Genomic DNA, 19,276 nt, shown 5'->3' with positions numbered 1-19,276 from the left:
ATGCTTTGTTTTTTGTTCTGTTTTTTTGGGAAAGATGCTAAGTTGATAAACTTCATTTTGAGTTTATTTGTGCTGTTTAATTCATGTTCAAGTCTTCCTGGAAATTTATGGCATTCTACAAAACGTGCTTTGATTCCAGTGTGTCACATTTACACATAGACAGACACACACAGAAGTGCACATGCAAACATGGGATTTTCTCGCACCTGTGGACAAAACAGTAGACAAACTAACTTTAATACTGAGTCATATTTTGTGCAGAGTTTGTGCAGAACAGAAATTCTCTATGTAGCACCCTGCTAAGTCGCCCTCCAACATGGCAGACACACACACAATGCAAGTTTTATATGCATGTAGTGAGCATGACTGGGAGCACGACTAAAATCTAACTCATAGCTAAAAATGAAAAACACAGCATGCATATTTGTGCATTTGGGACTATATCTCTATGAATGAGTTAGTTTCCACAGGCATCTTGTTTTGCTCCTCTGTACTGACTGGTTGATGAAGTTTGAAACATGGAAATCCAGGCATAATCTCAGCCCTATCCCTCAGCGATCAACAAATGTGAGTCCTGGTTGATTTTGTTGAATTCCACACAAAGGAGGAATTACAGGAAATACACTCACACAGGAACATATGTACACGTGATCATTTTACTCATACACACAGGATTTTACCTGACAAAAGCCCCCATATGTTCCCACTGCACTCAAAGCAAAACATATAAATTAAAATATACAATCTCGCACAACATTGTCTAATGTAGACAAATATACATACAACCATCCATACACACCTGTATCTATATAAACACACAGACAGCAGATGGGCTAGCTGTGGGGGACATTTGGAGGCTGCAGAGGTGAACATGAGCACTCTTACCCAACCTCAGCTCTCTCTCCTTTGTATCCTTCACATGTCAATTATTTGGTCTCTATTAATAAGTCATTTATATACTTCCTGGAAAACACTGACACCACTTCACACATGCAAAGCAAAAAGAACAGACAATGTGGAATTGTCTGGACATTCAGACTCATCAGATGGAAATAAATCATTTTAATTTCACTGGGAGCAGTGCGTTTCATGCCATTTGAAAGGAAAACAAATCATTGTCAAAGATTTATTGGTCAGTGTCTCTACCTCTAGACCCACTTTAGAAGTGGATTCTTTTTACCATTTCCCAGTGGTTTAAAAAAAGAAGAAGAAGATTTGCCTTTTAGAATTTAACTTTAAAACATTTAAAATATAGCTTCCTAGTCACATTCCATTATAAAAACTTCATCTCAATCTTAAATTTCTTTATGTTGAGCTTTACGGTTTATTTGTTTTAACTGAGAATTAGCCAAGCATACCAAACACTGCTCTTTTCTGATCTGAAAAGTCTCTACTATGCTTGTGATCTGTCTGCACATGAATATGGTGCATGGCATTTGGTAGAAGCTTAAAAAATGTAAATAACTTGTTCAAGAGAATACAACTGTAAATTTTCTAGTTTAAATAGCCTTTGAAGGACTGATTATGTGCTGAGAGAGTTTTATGACTGCAGGACATGTAAAAACACTAGTGTTCGATGTCAAATATATAGATGTCAGGACTCCCTCTTTTGTTGCATTCTGGAAAAACATAGCTGTTGCCAATGCATGTACTGTACCTTCGACTGAAAGAAGCGTAGCCAATGTCCAAGTGGCCAAAAATGTAATCAAAAAACCTGTGTTATGATTTTTTTCGACCGTTTGTCTCAAATGTATTCATACCACTGAAATAAAAATCCTATCACATTGGATGTCTGTTTAGGTCTGCCTCACTCATATCTCTATCCCAGGAAGGGAGGATTTTCCTGGGGTTGCTATAAGCCTTCATGCTGGTACCCCCCCCCCCCCCAATCATCCCTGGCTGCTCAGGGCCGGCACAGCTCCCAGCACTAGACCCACTAGCCTCCGCAGATATTTCCTGACGAAAACATATCACCTCAGGCTGGACCCGTCGGCTGACTATGCTGAGGCAGCAGCAGCCCTAGCCCACAATCCACCACAGGCCTCAACCTCACTCTCCCTTCCTTTACTTTCTCTCTGCTCTCTTCTTCAGTTTCTCTTGTTCTTTGCCGCTCTCTCTCACCAAGTCTTTCAAATGCTTCCCTCTTCCCACATTTCTGTACGTTTTTTTAAATTGTTTTCATTTTTTTCATGCTGCCTGTGTGCCAGCGGGTGAGAAATAATTGCAAATCAATAAGGCTAATTATTTTTACAAAACAAATACATAATAACCTGACAAAAGAAGGAGCATGAAAATCTTTGACAGGTTATTTACATGTTCTGAAAGGGTTTAATTCAATTAATTAATAGATAATAATAACAGGAAGGTGTTAAGAGAATTCACATCTTGCGTGCCAGACAATGAATGTTACTTATATATAGACAACGCCAAATCTGGTTGATATTTCATCTGCTAGAACATTTTTTTTGTTTAATCTACTTAGTGTCAATGAAAAGTGCTTAAATGAGGCATTGGGTGTAAATTATATGTATAGACAATCTGGGTAGAAACAAAACTTTTGAAATGGATCACCAGTAGTGAGAGTAAAAGGATTGAGGCTGGAAGGAAATAATGGGCCAAAGTATGTTTAAAATGTTGTAACAAATATTGTACTGAAGGAATTCCAAATCATTCGAAGGATACTGGCCCTGAGCTCTTGTTATATCATTTATACATTATTAACATATGAGCACAGCAAGAGAGAGTTCATGCAAGTTCACACAAAGCTTAGAGCAGGTGAAGCTATCTGAAGAAGATGATCCAAAGTTATGTGAGAAGATATTTAAGAAGACATTGAATACATTTCTTAAGTTCTATTCTTATACAGCAAGAATATCAACACCATGGCCAAGTGAACAACAGTATTACAGTAATAGCTATCTTGATTGTACTATAAAGGCTTTCCCCATTTTTGGAGTGCTATAACAACGACTTCCTCCTTTACTTTTAATAAACAATAGTTTACACTGAACACGATACAGTTAATATAGTGTGTATAAAAATAACAAACACTTAAGAGACTGAGTACTTTCTGTTTATTTTGTTATTACCAATAAAACATACTGTCATTTTAAAATGTAGGCGTGTTTGAAGATTTATAGCATCAATCACTTTGTAATATTTTAAATGGCAGTTATTTCACTTTGGAGTCAAACTAGTCAGCAGCTGTCTGACACAGGTCTACTTTCCACCTCAGACAGTCACTGAGGCCAGAGGAAGTCAAGGCAAAGGGGTCCATTACACCTCAGGGTCTATCTCAGCCTGCGTCAGGACAATCCCACTTAGCATGAAGGATGACTCTATCTGTCCGCTGTCTCATTTTGCTTGTCCAAATGCCCCCACTGGCCTATGCCTACCTGCCCATTGCCTGCCATGATTTGTCGAGATCCAATTCCAGGAATGATAATTGATTTAATTGGAAGTGATGAATGAAGGGGTTTTATGGAGCATGGATCATAAGTTGATGACAGCATAGGGAATAATGAGGAAAGTTTATGGGTCAAAAGGCAGGATGGTCTTGTGAATCTGATAAATTTGTAAACAAGCAATAAATTGTAAAAGTTCGCATTTGAAGTTCATATTCTTGTTCATATTCAAGTTATCTATCTATCTATCTATCTATCTATCTATCTATCTATCTATCTATCTATCTATCTATCTAGCACAGTTATAAACCATATTTGTTAACATTGTGGAATTTGATCAGATTGGCTAAATTAACTGTCCAATTGTTTGCTGTGTACCAATGGATCAATATTGCACAATCTATAAACATTATGTGGGGACTGCTGATATAACACTGAACAAAAAAAAAGAACATTAATAATAAATAATATTTAAAATCAATGACAAGGGACAGTGATCTTCAGTGAAATGCCTGGAGCAGAGGGGAACCTTCATAACTGAAGCAGAATCTCAACCTTAGAATATATGTACAATATGCTGTTTTAAATATATTGGGGCACCTCCCCTGACAGCAGCTGAAACCAAATCTGAAAATGCTTTCTTCAAACAAAAAAATGGCTAAAACAATTTGCCATTTTTAAAAGCATCAGCCATCCTTCTCTTCTCATTGTCATTTGCCTTAAACTTTTTGCTCCACTTGCTGGATAATCAGAACAGTGTGATAAAATAATTGCTGTCTGCCAAACATTAGATGGGATCATCTGAATGGGGAAGTATGTAAAAGAACAGGTTACAGGAGCTAATGAAATAATTCTGGATTTTCTTTAAACAAATGGTTTCCACAACCCTGCCTCAGAGGAGGAATACTACATTACAAGAGTGTGATGCAAATCATTGGTTGGTACATACAACTGACAGGAGCCAAGTTTTTTGAAGTAGATGACTTGCTGACCTGTGAGCTGATCCACTGGTTTAACCAACACGCTCTGTATCTGCATGATGAGCATTGTACTCATAAAAGCAGCTAATGCTATGCCAAGGTTTTGCAGTCTCCACACCCTTCAAAATGGATGGATGGATGGATGGATGGATGGTCAAACGATCTCTGTAATGTAGTCCACATTCTTCTTCTGGACTACAAGTAAGCTGAGTTTCTCCAGAATCCTTAATACTTAGTAGTAATTAGGGATGGGTATCGAAAACCGGTTCTTGTTGAGAACCGGTTCCCACTGTTTCAATTCCTTGGAATTGTTTGCCATTTTTGCAAACGATTCCCTTATCGATTCCAGTCGCCGCGAATGACGTCACCACGTTGCGGAGCGTCATTTACCTGGCAGGAAACACGGCGCCTAAGCGGCTCAAACACTCAAAAGTTTGATTATACTTTATGAGAACCGATGACAACAGGGCAACTTGCAAAGTATATATTTCATTTAAGGGAGGAAACACTACGAATATGCAAAAGCATTTGCTCACAAAACACGCGATGACACGCGTTTTTAATTCCGCTCCGGACTCGTGACTCTCAACCCAGCAGCAGCGGTGACGTTTGCACGTCCTCTCCCGTTAATGCGGCAGGTAAATAATCAACTAACAGTGCATATTATGTTAGCGCAATCTGCCTTATTCCAAAACCTGCCATTACTGTACATGTAGGTGACCATGATGAGAGAGACAGACAGAGTCTGGCTCAGATGCTGGCAGTTCTCCCTGCAGTCTACCGGTAGCGTCTCCTTTCAGGCCAGGATAGACTAATGTCACCGAGCAGTGTCTAAGTTTGTGGTCAAAGGCTTGCACCCATTTGCCACAGCAGATGCCCCGATTTTTGGTAAGTGAATGTGTTTAATTGTGGGCAGGGACATTACTGGATATTCTTGTGTAATTGCCACAGAACAATTTATGTTATACTTTGTTATTGCTACAGAAGAATGTTGCAGCTTTAAGGCAGGGATGACTCCTGGAGTTGCTTTCTCACTGCATATGCTTTATTTCACAATCAGATCGATTCGATAACAAAAACATACAGCAGCTCCTCTCCTACTCCTAGCCCTTCGCTGCGGTGGAAAAAAGAACGACTTCAATCCCCTTCAAGGAACATACGTACAAAATAGTTTTCCTGATACACCAATGGGGCGTTCAATGCCATCTTGTAAATATGAGTACTCTGGCAGAGTAACAGTTCAAATGAAAAATACACCAGAACAAACAAGCAAACAAAAAAAGAAGTGTGGGGTACCTTTGAACCAATGAACAAAGTATAACAATTTATACTTTTTAACATAACCCGACCCCGTCAATATGTGATATGTCTCACAAGAATATTTATTTTATTATTTTACATTTACAATTTTTTTTCCTGGGGACCCTGTGACACCCCATTGAAGAGCCGTAGGCTGGATCTCTCAAGATCTCACTGTTGGGTTTGTAAGGCCATGTTACTCCTAAATTTCTATCTTGTTCAAAGAGAAGATATAAAACAAAGCTCTGAGCTAATCGACCTTAGTGTTCTCCTTTTTAAAAAAAAAAAAAAAGAATCGATAAGAGAATCGATAAAGAATCGAATCGTTAAACAGAATCGAAAATGGAATCGGAATCATTAAAATCTTATCAATACCCATCCCTAGTAGTAATACTTAGTACTGATTCGAAATCTTTCCTTTTTGAATCAGTACTAAAATTAACTTTAGCTTATACTCACAACTACAAAAGCTTGTCCACTGGCATGGACTTTGGTGCTCTGCAGCTTCTGCTTTGGCAGTAAGGAAAAAAAATCTTCAGCAAAGTCTTAGCTGAAGACAGCTTTATCAGGCCTAGGTTGAGTTAATGATGTACCGTACCCGAATTTGACGTTACCAATGCTGCTAACTTTACTTTTAGTTTTCAGTATAACTGCCAAAAGAATTCATTTTTAATGAGAACGGAATTGTATTAAACCCTGTGAAATTATAGAACAGCCCGGTCTATGTGAATACACGAAGACGAGTACTTCATGGAAGTGCAGTTAAAGAGAAAAACGAAAACTTCATCTAAAAAATTTGCTTTCTTCTTTACAAGAGAGCATCCACTAAGTGTTATTCAAGTGGAATTTTAAGAGATCAGGTGAAAAGTCAGGTGTTCGTATATGTTGCTGCACATTTTTTGTATATTTCATTAATGACTGAGTGGAAAATTACAATGAATATTAAAAAATACTGCTATATAGAACAGAAGGGGGTCACTGTGGTTTAATAAGCATTAAGATTCTGTAGCTTCTCCAATACTTTTTTTTCTGTTTGACCAGTTCATGTTACCGTGACGATCTTTGTCTACATATTTTTTGTGTGTGTTTATTTTCTTTTGCTTTGTCTTTTTTTAAGTGACTTTGTACTGAACACAATGCATAAGAAAAACACACAAACAGAGATCCCGTAACAGGAAGAGCCCAGTGTGATCCTGTTTGATGGATGGGTTCCCATTGCTTTCACACATTACGTATGGCATGCTAAAGTATCTGTGAATTTGATAAGGCATGTAAAGGTTAATATACCCTCCGTTCCAAAAGAATGACAGGACACAATTTGGCTGCCTCACTTCGTTATATAAAAATTAAAATGTGAACTCAGAAACACGTTTAAAAACGCAGACCTTCATATCTGAGAAATTACACATAAGGTGCAATCAGTCCTCTGCTATATTTTTATAACTGCAAGTACAATAAAATTATTAAGCTCAAACTGCTTAAACCCATTAATCTTAGGATGCAAAAGGATCCCACATAAGTTATGTTCTGCAGTCCTGCTTCCAAATTTTTCCCTTTTTCACTATGAAATGTATGCACCCAACATTTATTTCCCTTTCTCACAGACACTCTCAGATTTCTCTCTCTCCAGGTTCAGTGTCTGTGGGGAAGGAAAGAGGAAAACCCAAATGCTTGTTCGTGGGTTCAGTGTGCAGCTGAGATGGAATGAGGGTACAAGAGTAAAACAGAGGAAGTATGGTGGTAGTGGAGGGAAGAAAAGAAAGAGAAAGAAGATTGCGGAAAAAGAAAGGGACAGCAAAAATACATTTATGAAGAAAAAGGAAATAATGAGGGCAACAGGAGTGTTTGGAGAGGAATGGGTGAGTGACAGAGTGGAAGAAATGGAGGAAAGAGACAGAGAGAAAAGGCAATTGAGACACAAGGACTTACAAAGACAGGAAACAACAGGAGTAAAGTGGTGAAGTCAAAGAAAAAGGGCAAGAGAGAAACAGAGAGTTAGTAGGGTGTGTGCTGCCAGGATCCAATTTCCACATTCTTCCTATCGCCACACCTAAATCCTTAATTGTGTGGCCACAGAGAAAGTACTGCACAGACCACAGAACTGCTGCTAGCCGGCGTTTAGCTGCCGAAAACCTTGCTGTTTAAATTGGTCGGCAACCCAGTCTGCATGCGACTGGGGTTTTGGAGGCAGCGAGAGAGACAAAAAGAACGAAAAATAATACCAGGGAAAAAAGAGAAGAAACAAATGAGAGAAAATCCTTTTCGGAATTTGAGCTTGGCGAGGGCAACTGAGAAAATAAATATGAACGTTACTCCAAATGAAATTGCCACCACAGCATGAGTGTGTTAAATGTTTTATGGAGAGAGCGGCGCCTAACATTTTTAAACCAAATCATGTTGGAAAGTACTTTTTTTTTTTTTTATTAAAAAAGAGAAACACATGTGACAAATTAAAGGAAAAATGTTAACCCTTGACCCATAGAGGATCTGGTGGCTCTTCAATGCTGCAAAGGTGATTTTGCCTGCATGATTTGGGCCAGCTTGTCCCTTTATTTGGAAGGATCGATATAAATCAATAACAACTTGTTCTGAGTGATCACCTTTACCTCTTAATGATATATTTCTGTTATGGTCTAATCCAGGATGGTAACGCCTCCATCCAGCTCATTGATCAGTATCAGAATGATGTGTCACATGCTTTGCCCTTCAAAGTCACCAGATCTCAACCCAATTACACACCTTTAGGAGATTCTGGGCTGATGTGTTAGTATCATCAAAACATCAAATGATATCTTTGGAAAGAAGTGATCCACCCTCCAACAGAGCGCCTGAAGCTTGTAGACTCGATAACAAGATACAAAGAAGATCTCTAAAAACTTCTAGAAAAAATTAAAACGCTTTTTTTCCCCCTTTGGCACCCAGATGTAGTTTGTCTGCATTGACTGAAATCATAGAAGTTTTGATTCAGCCAGTAGAACTGTGACATTTAAACAATATTTATGTGAAAACACTGCAGTCACTTCCAAAGCAAAGGGTGCTTCCTGCAGCACAGCACATCGGCGCAGTGGTCGAAGGTGGTGGGCCTTTTTGCAGCCAAATAACAATTTGCTTTTCACTCATACTGGGAATGTTTTCACTTACTGCTGCAGCCTACTTCGCAGTACTCCTTATGACTACGAGAAAAACAACAAAGGTGGGTACAGAAATATCCCATCTGACCTGACCTTTAACACAAACAAACACACGAACGCGGGCTACTGCTCCTCTGTGTGGCCGTGGCCTGATGTTTATATGTGTGCGTATGTGCTGTGGGAATGCACGTGACATGAGGGTGAGTGACTCAAAGCGTTGTGCGGAGGTGTGGGGGTTTGGATGTATATGAAATAGAAAACTCAGTGAGAACATCATTTTCCTGGAGGACGACAGGCCTCAAAGCCCCCACGCCCCAACTGCACTCCACCCTACATGCTCTCTCTGATCAATAAACCTCTATTTTCTCCCCCACACAAGGTTTCCCATTCAATACAGCTGCCACGGGCTTTAAAAACATAGAAGCATGATCCATTTATTATTGGCTGTTACTATGATCTATCTGCTCACCCCACTCTCACCACCACCCCACCTCTCTTTATGTTGCTGCCTATTGGGGAAAGAGGGGATCTCTTTATTTCCTGCCCATGCTGCTTATTGACAGGCCATCACTAATGGCCATCATTCACTGCACACTGTACATGAATGTTGAGATATATGGTGCACTGTTTGGAAATGTATGCGATTTTGATGGTTTGCTTAAGGTTGACAAAGCTTCTGCATTTCAGATGTTTTAGCGTGCATTTTGAATAGCAGATCAGAGAGTATTGATTATATGAAGTAAGACAGCATAAGTAAAAGGTTTTTTTGTAAAACTGATGAGGTTATTTTCTAGTGAAACAAAAAAACCAAAAAGTAAGATCAACAGAATCCCAACTAATTTATTTTTCATTAAAAAATGAAAATGCGTAAGCATAATATCATTCCACCTATTCTTAACAACTTATCCAAATCAAGTTCACGAAGGAGGAACATGAAGAGTCGCCAGCCTATCACAGAGAGAGCTGTTCACACTCGAATGGGGCCAGTGGGGTGAAGAAAAGGGTAAGAAATCTAAATGTTAATGTAATTTCTTAAAAAATGTATTTCTTTGCATTATGCTCAAAAAGTAAGGGGAAAAGATTTGTACAGCAGACACTGAACATCAAACTACTTGCAGGTGAAGACCAAATGGAAAACAAAGTTGCTTCACAATATTTAGCTCAATCACAGGTTTATAGTGTATGCTAATACTTACATTTAGGTGAATTTACAGACATATTTCTATGAAGACATTTTTAAAGTGAGCTCACATAAACTCATCCATCATTGTCACCAATTGAACTAGTAATTATCAGCAATCCCCTCTCCCCTTCAAATGTGAGATCACTATTTGTCGTTCAGTTATGATTTACAGTATGTTATTTCTTTGTTAAACACATGTTAAAATAAAGTGCAAGTCAAAGGAATTATCATAATCTAATACCTTGATTTTAATATTACTTAGACTGCTTAGCTTAGTCTCTATTGGCTTCTATTTGATCACATTTTCAAGATCTGGACTTTGGTGTAGAACAGTTTAACTGATCTTTTTGGGCCAGGGAAGGGCAGGGTTTTGCATTTTTCTAAACATGCATCTCTGTATGTGTAAGAGCCACACATATCAGTTTTAAGGTAGCATTAAAACTTGTGAATCATATCCGAGTTTGTACTGATGTGTAGTTGTGCATATATTCGAACATATAGCACAATTCCCAGACATGTTCGTCAACACACATGCGCACACACACAGTGTTGCCAAACCAAAACTGGCTCACCATTTTCTCCAGAGGATGAATCTGTCAGTTTTTTGGCCACTAAAGGCCCAGCTCCACCTGACCACTCCAACTGGAGGTCCTCATTAATGTGGTCCGCAGCATACCAACTTTTAATAGCTACGCACAACTGTACAACATCGGATCACCGGTCCTGCTGCTGTATGGAAAAAATAATTAAGAGTGACCAAAGAAGCCGTCTCACCACATTCTATAAATACCACACACAAGTTTCCTTTTTTTGACTCTGTACTTATGCCAGACTTCAGTGACCTAATCTTATTTGAAGCCCATGGAGCGTTTTTAAATACTGATGCCAAGGGAGAAGACGCAGAAGACAGTCTTTATGCACCATGTGCAAAGAAAACAGAGGAAGCATTGGGATAGAATAAAAGAAAATGTTAGTCATACTGATAAGCTTATAAATTAATGAAAAAGAAAAAGAAAACAAACAAGAAACGGAGAAACCCAGCAACGCACACACCTCAAAACTTGCTTACCACAGGATGTTTCGGCTGGTCAGCAGGAAAACATGAAGGCAACCATTTTGTCTAGATGATAAATGGGTTCAGCTGACAGGTCACTTCTCTCACTTGCTGTTTTATCCACTTTTTTCCTTCCATCCTTTCCTCCTTCCTTCCTTCCTTCCTTCTGCCCCTCTCTCCCCTCACCAACAAAAAGCCACAATTTGTTCCCCCGGACTGTGGGCCCGGAGACGGATTCCACCAGGTGACAGATTTATCTGCATCAGCACGAGGTAAAACACCTCAAACACTTGGTAACAGTCGCAGGCCCATGCACTGCCGGAGAGATGAGAAGTGTCATTTATATCTGCTGGGGTTCCAGTAAAGGGCAGCTCACATATATCTCCACAACAGGGGACTCTGTCTGCATGTCTCAGAAAATTGCTCTCACATCCCACATCCAGCTGGAAAGCCAGAATTTTCTCATTCCTTAAAACATGCTCCTTCTTGAAGTTTCTTCACTTTTTAAACAAACGAGTATATGAACCATATGTGTGAGATTTCCCCTCGAGCCTACAGGGGGGGAAAGCTGGGAGTCATTTGCACCCTGGCCAACACATGTACCTCCCCATTTCAGGGAACTGGCTTGAGGTTTGCAATGACAGAGCTCGCAGGTGTAACAAACCCAAGCCCACTCCATCCCCCACCAACTTGCCACAAAACCATCTCGTAGGGGGGGACTATAATTCATCGAGGTCCAAGCCTCACCCAGATGCTCGAGGCCTATGGGTGGTCCATAACACAGCTCACACAGATGCACACCAACTCTACATATACGTTCAGAAGGATATACATCAAACGTACCCCATGCTTCCGGTCCTTCTGCCTCTCCGAGACACAGCACTACTAGCAAATCTGACTTTGTACATCTGCTAGCTTTCTAGCTCTGATTGCCACTAATACAAAGATAGCAAATTAAGTCAACAGCTAGTTGGTAGATCTAAATGTAAGCACTAACACTGATGGTAAATGATCATCTTTCCACCTCACAGCCCTCTTGACTGTATGAATGACTCTTGGTGGCGGACGTAGCTAATCAACTGACAGACAGAGCCCAAAGTCTGCCTCACCAATTGGCAGACTGGCTGTTTGGCTGAATGAATAATTCATTGCTGAAGGGATTCTGTCCAGCTAAAATGAACTCGACTCTCCTCCTGTCCAAACTTCTGTCAGAAAACTCGCTGGCCAACCTCTTTTCTCCATTCCTCATGTCAACTAAGACTGCAGAATGATTGCTTCGGTTTCAGTGAGGAATGTTACGCTTTTCATGTCTGACACTTAGCTTATGGTCTTTAATTAAGAGTAAGCAGGTGAGGTCTTCGATAGATGATTAAACACAATATGGGATACAGTATTAGTGCATCGGTGATCTTTACAGTATAGGAGCTTCTTCTGCTGCTGAAATCAAATACTGCCAGACCAAAAAGCAGAACTACAGGGAAAATTATAGATTTCATGTAGCATCTTTAAATCAAGAAATTCAATCCAGACTGGGTTTATGAGTGTGACAGCTTATTATTTATATGATTGATAGTTCTGTCTGATAGACTTTTTTTAAATTATATTTTGTAAAAGTTCTTCTTCTTTTTCTATCTGCAGCTCCTTTTAACCCTTTAAAGTCAGAACCATGAATTAGTTGCCAGAAAATTATTAAATTTCTTCAAATAGAGCTTCTATTGAACCTTCTGACAAAGAATCAAATATTAATTTACATATATACATTTTAATTTTGTATAATATTCCCTATATCCAGCCTTTTTTGCAATGCATTGCTTAAAATGTATTGTGGAATTGATTTAGGTTTTTGTGAGGACAAAAAAATGATTTAGAAGTGTCAAAAAAAAATCACAAAATCTGTATTTATATATATAAAAAATGATGCACTTTAGGGTTGTTTAGGGTCACCACAGTGGTTCAAGAGAGAGAAATGAGAAGCCATGTTGTATTTCGTTTGACACCTGCAAGCAGACAGCTTAACATCGATTAAGTCTCAGACAGACGTGTGTTTGTGACACTGTTATGTGTTGGGAAGGAACACAATACTTTGTGTCTATTTTATGCTTCAGTATTTAAAAAACATTTTTTTTGTGTAGGACTAAAAATTTACATGTCAGTGTAAATGTTTAGTCCTACACAGGCCACTGACTTTCTATGATCTTTACTTTTGCCACTTGTCATTTCCTTGTTTTTCTTTCTTTCTTTTCTTAAAAGTGAAATCTTTTGAAATCTGTGGCATCTTTAGTGTAAGAACTGTTTTACAACCACAATTTCAGATCCAAATACATCAGAATCTAATACATTTATTTCAAACTCAATCTGTGAATACGATCGATCTTTTAATCGCCATTTGCAAATTTAATTCTACTGTTAACCATAATTTATTTTGAGATCTCTTCCCAATTTTCTAGTTGAGTTTTTAAATGTAGATAAAAATATTGGTTAATTTTCATTTCTGTGATCTCACCACAGGCTATAAGACAAAAAATACATGAACTGGTGATTTTAAATTGCCTTTAGATATGAATGTGAGTGTGAATAGCTGTCTGCCCTTCTATGTTGACCCTGCAATGGCCTGGCGATCTATCCAGCGTGCACCCCACCTTTCACCCTATCGTAGCTCCAGCTACCCTGCGATGCTAAAAATTACTAAAGAAACGATGGATGGAATAGATTTTCATAATATAACAATAATTTGCATATGGGAAGCCATGTTGGTTTTGGTTGGTTCATCCAGTCCGCTGGGTGTTTGCAGAGCAGTTGAGAGGATACAGGAAAGGAAGAGCAGCTTATCTGACAAGCCTCCAGTGCTGGGAAGAGGCATGACCCCTATAAACATCTAACAATGCTCTAAGAAATAAACAATCTACATTCTCTTCTTGGATATCAGATATTTGAATTTTGAAGCAAAATTAGATGTCACTACTTTTTATTGGAAAATAAAATTACACTTGCACGGGACAACCTTTTACTCTGAACAAATCAAAAATCCACCAGGTTTGGTTATGTGAAATGCAACAGCTGTCTTCCTTTCACACTGTGCGCTCACATCAATATAATTAAGAGATTAAAAAAATCAAAGAAAGAAAGGAAAATAAATGCTAGGATCAAATTCCTTCAGTCAGAAACAGGAACTGGCTATAGATAATGTTTCTAAGTGTCTCCATGACCAAACATTTTGCTGTAGTTAATGGTTAGGATCTCTGTATTTGCTCTCCATTAAGTCCTAGTACACATAGCAACACGGAGACGTGAAAGCTGCCATAATTAACAAGTGACCTGCACATCACCCACTTCTGCCTGTCACTTAGAGGTAAGCAAACACACAGAAGAACATGCCACCAAAAATTATACCGTCACAGGGAGGCAAGTAAACATACACTGGACTGGTGCAGGACTTTATCATGGGAGAACAATGCCCATTCCCCTCAGCTTGGCTAACCCATAAAGCAGCTCTATCAGTATCTTTACTTGCTGAATTTTATGAGCCTCTGTGCTACAATTAAGCTTTATTAGCCATTATCCTTAAAGACCCAGCACAATAGTTTCCTTAATTGAATCGCGACACGCTGAGATGTAAACTCTGCAAACCTGACAGCAATCAGATAAGATCAGAAATGTTCACAGGAACAAAAAATGTGTAGTGCTTGTCCTGGCATTCATAATTATTTATACTAACTACATAGTTAAGCCAGAAATAGAAAATGCTTCCGGTGTAAATGCGCTCCCTGGATGTCGGTTTGCTTTAAATGTTTCTTTTTTTTATTTCAATAACGCATGCGCATCTGAAAAAAAATATTTTGCACAAGTCATAAAATGCAGAATATTTCCATACATAAAAAAGATGTTGCAAACATTTGATTTCATTGATTGGACTCACTCAGATTTTCTGCCTAATGTGTAAAATGTAAATTTAAATTGATTGCAGTGGACATCTTAATGTTATGCAAGGTGGAAGAGAGGGAGGTGTGTATTTCTTTGATGGCCTGTTAGGTGTTCTGTGTCATTAGCGTAGTGTTGAATGGCAAAGCAGCTCTGCAGAGGACTGGTCCATTGGGCATGGATCTGTGCATGTCTGTGTGAGTGTGTAATTGTGTTAATTGCAAAGGGTCATCCAGAGGGGATACTATGTGTCTGTTACAACTGACCGCTCCACAACCACAGACACCAGTCAAGAAGCTACAAGTATTTGTGTCTGTGTGTGTGTGAGAGTGCTACAGGGAGGTTGAGTAAGAGCAGTCCATCTCATCCACTTTTTCTTTTTCTCTGTCCAGACTGTTACAGCCAACCGCACACTGACCCCTGAGTCAACGTCAGTGTGTGTGTGTGTGTGTGTGTGTGTGTGTATGAATGTGTGTGTCTGTCTCAGGTAGAAGAATTTAAAAGAAAGTCAACAACCCACACAATATCCCAGGATTCACCTGGGTAAACATCAGTACGAACAGACACGAGCATTTATAGTCAGGTGTGTGTTTGTATGTGTAAATGCACCTCTGCCATGAATGACCGCACATTCATCTTGTGGCTAACACTGCCCTAATTACTGGTTCTTTGTTGCTTTCGTACTCAAATAATCAACCTTACATAGTATTTTTCAATGACTCTTTGCTTCTTTCCTATTGTATTATATATAGTGGCAACTTTGTGCAGTTTTCCCCTGTCTGTTGCCATTCTGCCTCAACCCACTCACCACTCCTTGACTTACTAAGGCACTTACTAGCTTACTGAAACCTTTGGGATTAAGGTGAAACACACGTTGCATGTCACTGACTGACAAGCAGAGAGATTATCTCATTAAACAGCAGTGATATCTAGCAGTGACTAAGAACAGCAATTTTTAAAACTGCATAAGTAACACATGATTCAACACATGCGTTTGATATAATTTATTAGACTCTTAGGTTTCTGCTCATATTCATGTCAACACAGCCGGCAAGATGTTGTAGAAAAAGATATTTAAATCGCAGACTAATATTTTCTCATCTGGTAACTTAAGGCTGATTAAAATTATTTTGGATTTCTTGGATGTCAGATGTATAAGAAGCCACAGAAAAGGTTTGTTTCTCATGTCTTAATTTTCAGAATCTTAACTGGATTTCCTTGAATGAATATGTGATGGAAGTCATGATATTCATCATCAGCGGATGTTCTCCGATTTTCTTAGTTGTGTCCTGGATAGACATCCGCAGTTTAGAAAAAACGTAAAACTTAATCATGCATGATAGGAACTGTCTAAGGAGAACAATGCTATGAGCTGATGTTCCCTCGGCAGCTGTTTTTGGCACTTGTAGGCTCCTACGGGGCCTCAGCTTGGAATTTCACCTGATGATGCTAATAGTAGCAGCTGTAAACAAATGCAAATAGATAAGAAGCCACAAAGGTTTGATATACACTCATAAAGTTATTAGTTTATGTTTCTGTGACAGAATAAACACAGTATACTAACACACATACTATCAATGCTGTATTCGCTTTGCAGCAAAATAAACCGTTTGGCTTTGCTTTGTTTATTTAGTTTCAACCCAACCATGTGCCTGGACTGTTGTTCCTCCGGTTGGCGCTAGAAAATAGAAGCCTATAGGAAGCAATGAACAATGACTGTTGCATGACCTGCTAATGGATCTAGCAGCCGCTGCGTTTTTTTTATGTGTGTGAATAAACGCATGTGTGTTAACAGAGCACTAGAGACAGACAAAAAAGGTGACAAGCACAACAGAGAGGATGAATGAGTTTATGTATGTGTTTTTGTAGGGTCAATACACAATAAATATGTGTATGTGCACTACTGAGAGTGCCAGGACAAAGATTACAACAGCTCTCGGGTCTCAGTATACATTGTTCATGCAGGAGGACGTAAGGCAAAACTGACTAAGGGTGCCTGGAATTTGTATTGTGAATGGCCACAGTTGCTAATATTAAACTAACTCTTATGTACAAATTAATCTGCCGTCTGTCTCACAATTGCAGCCCACATTAAAGAAATGAGTAAAAAGAAGTCGATGGTCAAGTTGGAGCTGTCTAAATGTGGATATGACAATTAAACATCTGTTTCTAAAGAAGAGCCTGGACAAGAACCAACAAGATGCCAGATTAACTATTATCTTGGACGTGTGGACGTATGTGACATATGTGTGTGTTTTGGGAGAAGTGGCTAGGTTGTATGAGTCACAGTTCCCACAGCATTCCTAGACATTCTCTGGACATAATGTTATGCTATCCCAGAGTAAAGTGTGTGTGTGTGTGTGTGTGTGTGTGTGTGTGTGTGTGTGTGTGTGTGTGTGTGTGTGTGTGTGTGTGTGTGTGTGTGTGTGCGCTCACTTTCTCACACTCTCCACTTGAATTCTTTTGAATCTTCCATATATAACATCGACAACCTCAACTGTCTTATTCCCTCCTGCACTTATCTGCTGTAGTCTGTTGTCAGCAATGTAAATGACGCGTGTCCCATGACAAAAGCATTTTCATCAACATAAACCCAATTACTTCGTGGCTAGCGTTCTCCAGTCATCCTCGGTTATGTGTAATAAGTGGGCTACAGTTTGTCTTCTGGATAACATTCAGTAAGTGAAACTAACACAGAATGACAGCATACCACCAACTTCTCTCTCTTGGGGTTTAGAGCAGACTTTGAAGCCACAACACAAAGCTGACTGTACTATTGCTTGTGTTACTCTGTGACTATTACACTATATATGTCCCCTATCTGCTCAATAGTTACACATTAAAAAAATATGCAAATGATGTGTGTTCACTGCACAGTACTTTCTGATTATCACAATAGTGACTTAACTAATTACTGTTTCCTTTATTTAGCTACTGAAGGCAGGAGATGACTATAAGACAGCAATTTTTTTTTTTTAATTATTAGATTATTAATTTGATTAAATAATTTATTTAATCTATTAACTCCAAGAAACTTACTTTATAAATTATTTAAGGTACCAGGATTATCAGGATTATCTATATAGCTTTTGGGAATTATTATTATAACATTCCAACCTTTACAAATTTTGTATGTATTAGATGTGCATAGTGGCTGATCTCAAAATGAATGACGACATTACGTCTGTGCTACATGTACATTTTTGACATTACGTGTACGTCACAGAAGAGTGATACAAATATGTTGAGATTATTAATTTGTTGACTAATATATTATTATTTATGAACAGCCATTTTTTCCATTTCACTATACACAGTGATGTACTGAAGGTTAAAAGAATAGCATGATAAATTAGCATCCAAGTCTGTGTTTTCATATATGAGCGGTATAAACAAGCGCCACAAGTGTAACGTAAAGAAGAGTGACAAAACAAATAGATAAATACAACATCTTTGTAAAGTGTTGTGTAACGATGGATAAACAGCATCCTTCCACAAGATTTTTGTCTTAATGCTGGTGGTGAAATGTAATGTCTAGTCTTGAATCTACTGTGATGGACAAAACATATGATTGAGATACATTTTGTTTTCACCACAGTGTAGATTTTCACTCACCTAGTGCTCAGATATACCCTCCAGCTCCCCTGCAACCTCAGCTGAATAAAGGCTTAGGAAACTGGATCCATGGATGGTTGCCATTTAGTCACCTTGTGTTGTATATGGAAGCGCTACAGAAGAGGATTAGGGCCACAGCGGGAAAAAAAGTGGGGATGTCTTTTTTGTTTTGAATTTTGACGTCCCCACCTTTTTCCTTTTACAGTGGCCATAATCCTCTTCGATAAAGTGTTTACTATAGTGCTTAAGTCAGTTTATTTATTGACTGACCTTCAAGAACAACCTGTACCAAATTTAATGGATTGTGATGTTTCAATAGTACACAAAACAGACACTTTGACTGTCCTTTATGTTAGGGATGATAGCAGGGCATTTAGCCATATACAGAACTTCCATCGCTGCTGCTCAACCTAACTTTATAAAGCTAAAGAGCAAAGTATGGCCAGTTTTCTTTTGCTGGCTGCAAGAGTGGGCACGTGGCTATTCATGAACTCAGAGGAACTGAGACCCAGTGGACTAAATTCTTATTTCCCATGTGAACACAATAGGAAAATGCCTATATGTTTGTGCAACCATTTACGGTAGGGTATGGCCAGCGTTACCACTAGTTTTGAATGTATGCCCACAGACCACAGCTATGTCTAAACGACCATTAGAAATTGTTGAAGCTCTAAGGCCAATTCAAAACCAAT

This window comes from Astatotilapia calliptera, chromosome 15 (genome assembly GCF_964374335.1).
Source record: "Astatotilapia calliptera chromosome 15, fAstCal68.1, whole genome shotgun sequence".
Classification (NCBI taxonomy): domain Eukaryota; kingdom Metazoa; phylum Chordata; class Actinopteri; order Cichliformes; family Cichlidae; genus Astatotilapia; species Astatotilapia calliptera.
This window is presented reverse-complemented; position numbering follows the sequence as displayed.